This window comes from Clupea harengus, chromosome 18 (assembly GCF_900700415.2).
Source record: "Clupea harengus chromosome 18, Ch_v2.0.2, whole genome shotgun sequence".
NCBI lineage: Eukaryota > Metazoa > Chordata > Actinopteri > Clupeiformes > Clupeidae > Clupea > Clupea harengus.
This window is the reverse complement of record NC_045169.1, coordinates 16,332,969-16,340,468: the sequence shown is the minus strand read 5'-3', so window position 1 is coordinate 16,340,468 and position 7,500 is coordinate 16,332,969. Positions and strand designations below refer to the sequence as shown.

Here is a 7,500-nt window from a genome sequence, read left to right as displayed (position 1 = left end):
AATTATGCAGTGACCAAAAAAGAAATGAAACAGAAATAAAACAAAAGCTCCCTCGAGCGATCCCTCACTGAAAAACACACACACTCACTGACTCAAGCACACACGCATGCAAACACACACACACACACTCAAACATACAGGCACACATGCACACTCGCATGCACACACACACTCACTGACTCAAGCACACACGCATGCACACACACACACACTCAAACACACAGGCACACATGCACACACACAGATACTCAAACACACAGGCACACATGCACACACACACACACACACACACACACACACACACACACTCACTCACACCTCTGGACTCGGGTGGTGTGTTTGAACTTGCCGTTGGTGTGTATGGGACAGGAGGAAGGTCAGAGAGGAGACAGACGGTCTGTTGGCCATTGTCTGGCCCAGAGGACAGGTAATGACCCGCCTGTCTGCCTAACACAGGGAGATGAATGGATACACACACACACACATACACACACAGACACACATGCGCACACACACACACACACACACACACACACTCACACATGCAGATACAGACACACCAGAGAGAGAGATGGATTAGTGGGGAGAAGGTGGGGAGGGTGTGTGCGTTTGAGCTCTGAGTGACAGACCATAGTTGAGGCAGATAATGGTGCCATCTCTGTGGTCTCTTTGTGTGTGTGTGTGTGTGTGTGTGTGTGTGTGTGTGTGTGTGTGTGTGACTGACAGGTGGTAGTTGAAGCAGACAGTGGCGTAATGCTCTTCCGATTATGATGGTGAATGATGTTTAACAGGACCTGTGGTTATCCTTCTGTCAGCGTAGACACATACACACACACACACACACACACACACACACACACACACACACATATATACAGACATTCACACAAACACATTCATACACATACAGATATTCATACATTCATACACACACACGTACACACACACACATAACACACATACACACACACATACGCAAGCACACAGAAATACCAATAGACTTGTTTCTCGCTGCTAAAAGCGTCTCTTGACCTCTTTGTTTTGTCTGCAAGAGGCGGAGCGTGTGTGTGTGTGTGTGTGTGTGTGTGTGTGTGTGTGTGTGTGTGTGTGTGTGTGTGTGTGTGTGTGTGTGTGTGTGTGTGTGTGTGTGTGTGTGTGTGTGTGTGTGTGTGTGTGTGTGTGTGTGTGTGTGTGTGCAATATAAAGAGAAGGCAGACTTGAGAGGCTATGTTGTTTGTTGCTCGAATAATGTCTGTGTGTGTTTGTGTTGCTGTGTGTGTGTGTGTATATATGTGTGTGTGTGTTGCTGTGTATGCACACACATGTTTTAGATCTTAGCCTTAGAGCCTTAGCTGTTTGTTTCTTGTCATGTATGGAAATGTCAAGCTGCTTTAGTGAATTTGTTGTTCAAAGTTGCAGACATGAAGGGTGGTTTCTTTAGTAACCTTCTGCTTTCACAAGAGTAGAGATGAGTATCTACTATCAAGTCTCATTAAACCAATCGTGTGTGCGTGCGTGTGTGTGTGTGTGTGTGTGTAGGTGTGCGTCTGCGTCTGTGTGTGTGGGTGTGTCTGTGTATGTGTGTGTGTCTGTGTGTATATGTCTGTGTGTATATGTATGTGTGTGTGTGTGTGTGTGTGTGTGTGTTAGCCTCATTGAGCCAGTCATGTCATAGGCAACAGCATAAATTAACTGAATCCAATCATCAGCTGAGGCATTGAGACCATATTTCCCCTTCACACACACACACACACACACACACAGCATTGAGCCTTTATTTCCCCCTTTCACACACACACACACACTCACACACACAGCATTGAGCCTATATTTCCCCCTTTCACACACACACACACACACACACACACACAGCCCATATTTTCCCCTTTCCTGTCTCTGTGATGCGGAGGCTCAGAGAGTCATCTGAGGAAGCACAGTCGGACGTTTGAAGTCCCACTTTGAAAGGAAGGAGATGCCTTTGCCTCCAGCGAACTCTCTATCTCACACACACACACACACACACACACACACACACACACACACACACACACACACCCTCCCTCTTTAGAAGGAGATGTGATGACATGTACACACACACACACGTACAAACACACCCCTTCTTCAGAAGGAGATGTGATGACAAGCGCTCACCCACACACACACACACACACACAAACCCACACACCCTGTTCAGGAGACGTGATGATTGGTCGGGCAGCCATCTTGATTGCTCATGGTGAAGCTGCTTGAATGGACTTGACGTTGTCCTGATGAGTTTAAGCTCCAAGCGCTCCTGGGCATGGAACCTCCTCTCTGTTCCAGATGAAGATCTCCCTTGTGTGTGGAGCTGTTTTTCATAGTTTCATAGTTCAGTGTTTCACCCCACTTACACACACACACACACACACACACACCTTCGCGTTGTGTCCGTGTTGCTACCGCGATCTGGATTATTTTCTTCCTCTATTATCTGTGACGGGATGGAGAAATGAAAAGTGACGGGAGAAGATTCAGACATCACACAGTAATTATCAATAATTGTAATTGCCAGTAATTATCTGAATAATCCTCAACTTTCTTTTCTCAAAGACAGACAACTGTTTGTTGAAGTTAGATCAAACATTGCAAAATAAATTGGTAGCATAGCAGTGCGTTATGCAGGATAATGACATGCATGAAGGGTTAGATATGGCCATGGTCTACCAGGCACAAAATTAGCGCCATCATACACATCAGTCTGTGAAGAATCTCTGTGGAATGCTTGTGTGTGTTTCACCTTCACACCTTCACAGAGACTGGATCCTGGCCAGGAAGTGTGTGTGTGTGTGTCTCTTACTTAGGCTACGTTTACACGGAGCCTGGATTGCCTGAATCCGGATTTTTTTTTGGATCCGGTACCTTTTTTTTCGCGTTCACACGGAGCCGTGTCAAGAAAAATCTGCGTTTACACGGAAACGCTGGAGCGTAGAGGAGTGGTTGAATCTGCTGTAAAGACGTCATGGAGCATGCGCATAAAGTGACAGAAGACAGAAGTCGAGATCCAACTAGCAATCTTCCGATTGCTGAACGACTTCTCGACCACCTGAAATCACTGTTACCACAGCACTCAAACAGGACTAGTTAGAATCGCGCACTTCGCCATAACCCTCGTTTGTGTTAAGTTACCATTTTGAAACTTCCGTCTATAATAAAAATCTTTTCACTTCAGATTTGCTCATATAGGCTATTGCTGACACTTTTAAAAAACTTTTTGAACAATGGTCTGATACAAATATATTAAACAGTGATAGATTAAAGTGTGGCTTGTTAATGTCATCCCTTTCCTAACCAGCTTCTTCAACATCGATTTAGTTTATGTTGTTGCTGTTATGAAGTGACGCAGGGTTAATAAGGGTTCAGGCTGAGGTTGCGAGGCGTTCAAGTGGGGCAATAACGTCATCGGGTTAGGAAGTGCGCGGATCGGGCGTTTACACGAACACGGATCCGCTGGCAGGTTCGAATCTACCCACTCTGGAGACCGGATTCAAAAGGTTGCGGATTCAGTGACCCAATCCGCCGGTTTCTTGTAAATGAGAGGCTGATCCAGAGGCAACGTTTCTCTTTCTCGCTCTCTCTCTTTCACACTTTCGGTCTCTCACTCTCTCTTTCTCTCTCTCTTTCTACCTCTCTCACACTCTCTCATTTTCTCTCTCTCTCTCTCACTCTTTCGGTCTCTCGCTCTCTCTTTCTCTCACTCTCTCGCTCTCTCTTTCTCTCTCTCTTTCTAGCTCTCTCACACTCTCTCCTTCTCGCTCTCTCTCTTTCACACTTTTGGTCTCTCACTCTCTCTTTCTCTCTCTTTCTACCTCTCTCACTCTCTCTTTCTACCTCTCTCACACTCTCTCTTTTTCTCTCACTCTTTCGGTCTCTCACTCTTTCTCTCTCTTTCACTCTCTCTCTATAACTCAAATAGGGCACTTGTACAGTTGTAAAGCAGTCATAAGGAATCCAAACAACACAGAATGTCTATGTGTAGACTTACAGTGGGCATAGATACTATAGATACTTAGAGTGGGCATAGATACTATAGATGCTTACAGTGGGCATAGATACTATAGATACTTACAGTGGGCATAGATACTATAGATACTTACAGTGGGCATAGATACTATAGATGCTTACAGTGGGCATAGATACTATAGATCAGGGGTCTTCAACCTTTTTCAGCCCAAGGACCCCTTGGCTGAGAGAGACACTGAGCAGGGACCCCCACCCCCGCCGCCCCAAATTTAGGCCTGATATTCATATATTTTATCTGGAACTAAGTGTCAGTCACACACACACACACACACACACACACAAACACACTCCCCTACACATGTTTGAACATAATGATACATAATTTCTAACACACAACTCGTTTCAATGTATTCTGTTTATAATTTTATAAAAAAAATTCTCTCTTACAGTTAGCCATTACTCTGTATTCAATGGGGGGGGGGGGGGACAAAGAATTTAGTAGCTTGAGAAGCTTAAGTATGGATGAAATATCTCATACCTAGTGAGAGGCCTGACGTTTGACAATTCATCACTCATGTCTTTCGCAAAAAAGATTCTCCCTATGAAGCATTCAGTGCATTACACATGGCTCTTGCACCGTCTGTGCACATCGCGACACATTTTGGCCAGGGTATATCATGTTCACGGAAAAAATTGTCGATCACTTTGAAAATCTCTGAACTTTTTTGTACGTCCATGCAGCTGCTTACAGAATATAAATTCCTGCTGCATCTCATTTTGGTCCATAAACGCTAAAAGCTGAGGGTCGTTTGACACGTCTGTGGATTCATCTAATTGTAGTGCAAAATAATCTGCTTTCGGGAGTTTCGCGACTAGTTGTGCCCTTACATCAGCTGGCAATTCATCAATTGAAAGGGAAAAAAAGCAAAGGGATGCTTTTAGTTTTTTTTACGTACTCCTCCTTCCCAAACATCGTTTTTCACATATTACTAGCTGCTGGCGATATTAAACTTTCCGCAATTATGTATGGCGTTTTGGTCTGAGCGACACGTAATGCAACTTGATAAGAGGGGTTTAAAGCTAGCTCGCCAAATGTGGCTGATTGTCTGCTGGCCCTCAAAAGATTTTAAACGGGAAATATTAAATGTTTGTTTCTTTCAAGTGAGCATGGGTTGTCTCTAAGTCTAAGTGTCGTTGCAGCTTTGATGGCTTCATACTTTCGTTTGATAGCACGGAAGAGCAAACCACGCACACTGGTAGTTCGCCACCATCGGTCTCTTTGTAGGTGAAGCCAAACTTCAGATAATTATTTGAATATTTACGTGTTTTCTCCAGTTTGCATTTTTGGGTATTAAGGCATGTTGGCATCCTCTGAAGGTAGATCATCTGAACCGCCATCAGTGCTGTATGACGTGGAGCTTTTGTTCCGAGAAATTACAAAACTTTTAAATTGTATGGTTATGGCAGGTAATGTGTTTTGGCACCAGATAGCTAAATGTAGCTAAAAGTGCATATGTTGCCATGGTAATCAAATGATCGCGTGAAGATTCATGGGTAGCCTATGTATTATTTTATAAACGAATAGAAAGCAATTGTTACGATCTGTTTATGTTTATGTAGCCTATTGGACGTTTTTAATTTTTGGAAGAGGGTAAAATGCTTCAGATGAAATAATTTGGCGGACGCCCTGCAGTACCTCCGCGGACCCCCTGGGGGTCGCGGACCCCCGGTTGAAGACCCCTGCTATAGATACTTACAGTGGGCATAGATACTATAGATGCTTACAGTGGGCATAGATACTATATATACTTACAGTGGGCATAGATACTATAGATACTTACAGTGGGCATAGATACTATAGATACTTACAGTGGGCATAGATACTATATATACTTACAGTGGGCATAGATACTATAGATACTTACAGTGGGCATAGATATGACACGTTTGAAAAATATTTCACTCCCAAAGCTGCAGAAGGTTAGCCTGACGATGTCATACTCATAATTCTAGTCAGAATATGAGTCTGATATCGCTCCATTGGGCTGTGATTATGGGGCGTGTTTCAACCGAACCAGGAGAAAAAATGCCTCTTCGCTCAATTGGTTACCTACAACCAATCAGAACAACGTAGTATGTGACCAGGGGCAGCTGATACATTACACTTTTACCGGATCCCGTAGGAAGGAAGGCAAAAACATCTTTTCGATTGACAAATGCCTTAATCGCGTTTCTCTGTTCCTCTTTCAAAATGAATGCACTGTCAATGTCTAAATGGACTTGAATCTATACATTTCAGCTCTCCAGCGGCAGCCATGTTTGTTGAAAACGAATTCAACTCGTGTGTTGGTGACGTGGTTGGTTACGTTACTGTTGATCATCTGTCCATCATCGTATAAAGCCCGCCTTAACAATTTGATTGGTACGGCCGATATCGAGCCGCAGATAATTTCTCCTCAATGGAGTAATGCCAGACCGAACTTCCCAACCAAAAAATGTGTGGGCGGGGCTAAGTTCGGTCTGGTATCCAGGCTAGCAGAAGGTCCCTCTCCTGAAGGAAAGCCATTTGTAAAAAAAATGTCAAAGTGGTCAAAGTATGAAATTACAGAAAAAGGTTTGTCTTATTTCTGTATACTTCTCACAGTGAAGAAGAAAGTGTTCCTCTCTCTCAGCCTTCCCTGTCTGGCAGTGACCACATGTTCTGTCCTCTTTGGGCAGCCAGCTTTCCCTGTTTCCACTGCAAGGTTGTTTCACTGTGTGTGTGTGTGTGTGTGTGTGTGTGTGTGTGTGTGTGTGTGTGTGTGTGTGTGTGTGTGAGAGCCAGGGTTCTCTGTGTCTACCTGTTTCCACTGCAATGTTGTGCTCACAGAGGCCAATCCTGTACTTGGTCAGGATTGGACTCTGCTTCGTGACAGAGCGCAAATACTTTTTTTTAGGGCCAGATAGAGGTTCATCCTGCTTTGACTGGTAGTTTGGTTTCTCCATTGTTCCTTGGTGATTTAGTTGAATTCCAGTGTTTTGGAAGCAGTGCTGGTCTGATGCATTCAGAATTTCAGGGTTCGCTTTTGATTAGATAAAGCCAATGGATAACTCCCCCTCTCTTCCTTTATGCTCACTCTGTTATCGCCTTCTCTCTCTCTCCCTCTAAAACCTCTCTCTCTACCTCACCTTCTCTCTCCCTCTCAAGCTTTCTCTCTCTCTCTCCCTCTAAAACCTCTCTCTACCTCACTTTCTCTCTCCCTCTCAAGCCTTCTCTCTCTCTCCCTCTCCCACCTTTTCTCTCCCTCTCTATCTCCCTCTCTCTCTCTCCCACCTTCTCTTTCTCCCTCCCTCTCTCTCCCTTTGCCACTTTCTCTCTCCCTCTACCACGTTCTCTCTATCTCTCCCTCTTCAATCTTCCACTTTCTCTCCCTCTTCCACTTTCTCTCTCTCTCTCTCTCTCTCTCTCCCACTCAAACCTTCTCTCTTTTCTCTCTCTCTCTCTCTCTTTCTCTCCCTCTC

At 44.4% G+C, this 7,500-nt stretch overlaps 1 protein-coding gene across 2 annotated transcripts in view; it reads left to right on the top strand.

Annotated features, from left to right (window-relative positions):
• The window catches only part of focad (focadhesin), a 125,678-nt gene that overhangs the window by 74,584 nt on the left and 43,594 nt on the right, over positions 1-7,500 (top strand). The window lies entirely within an intron of this gene.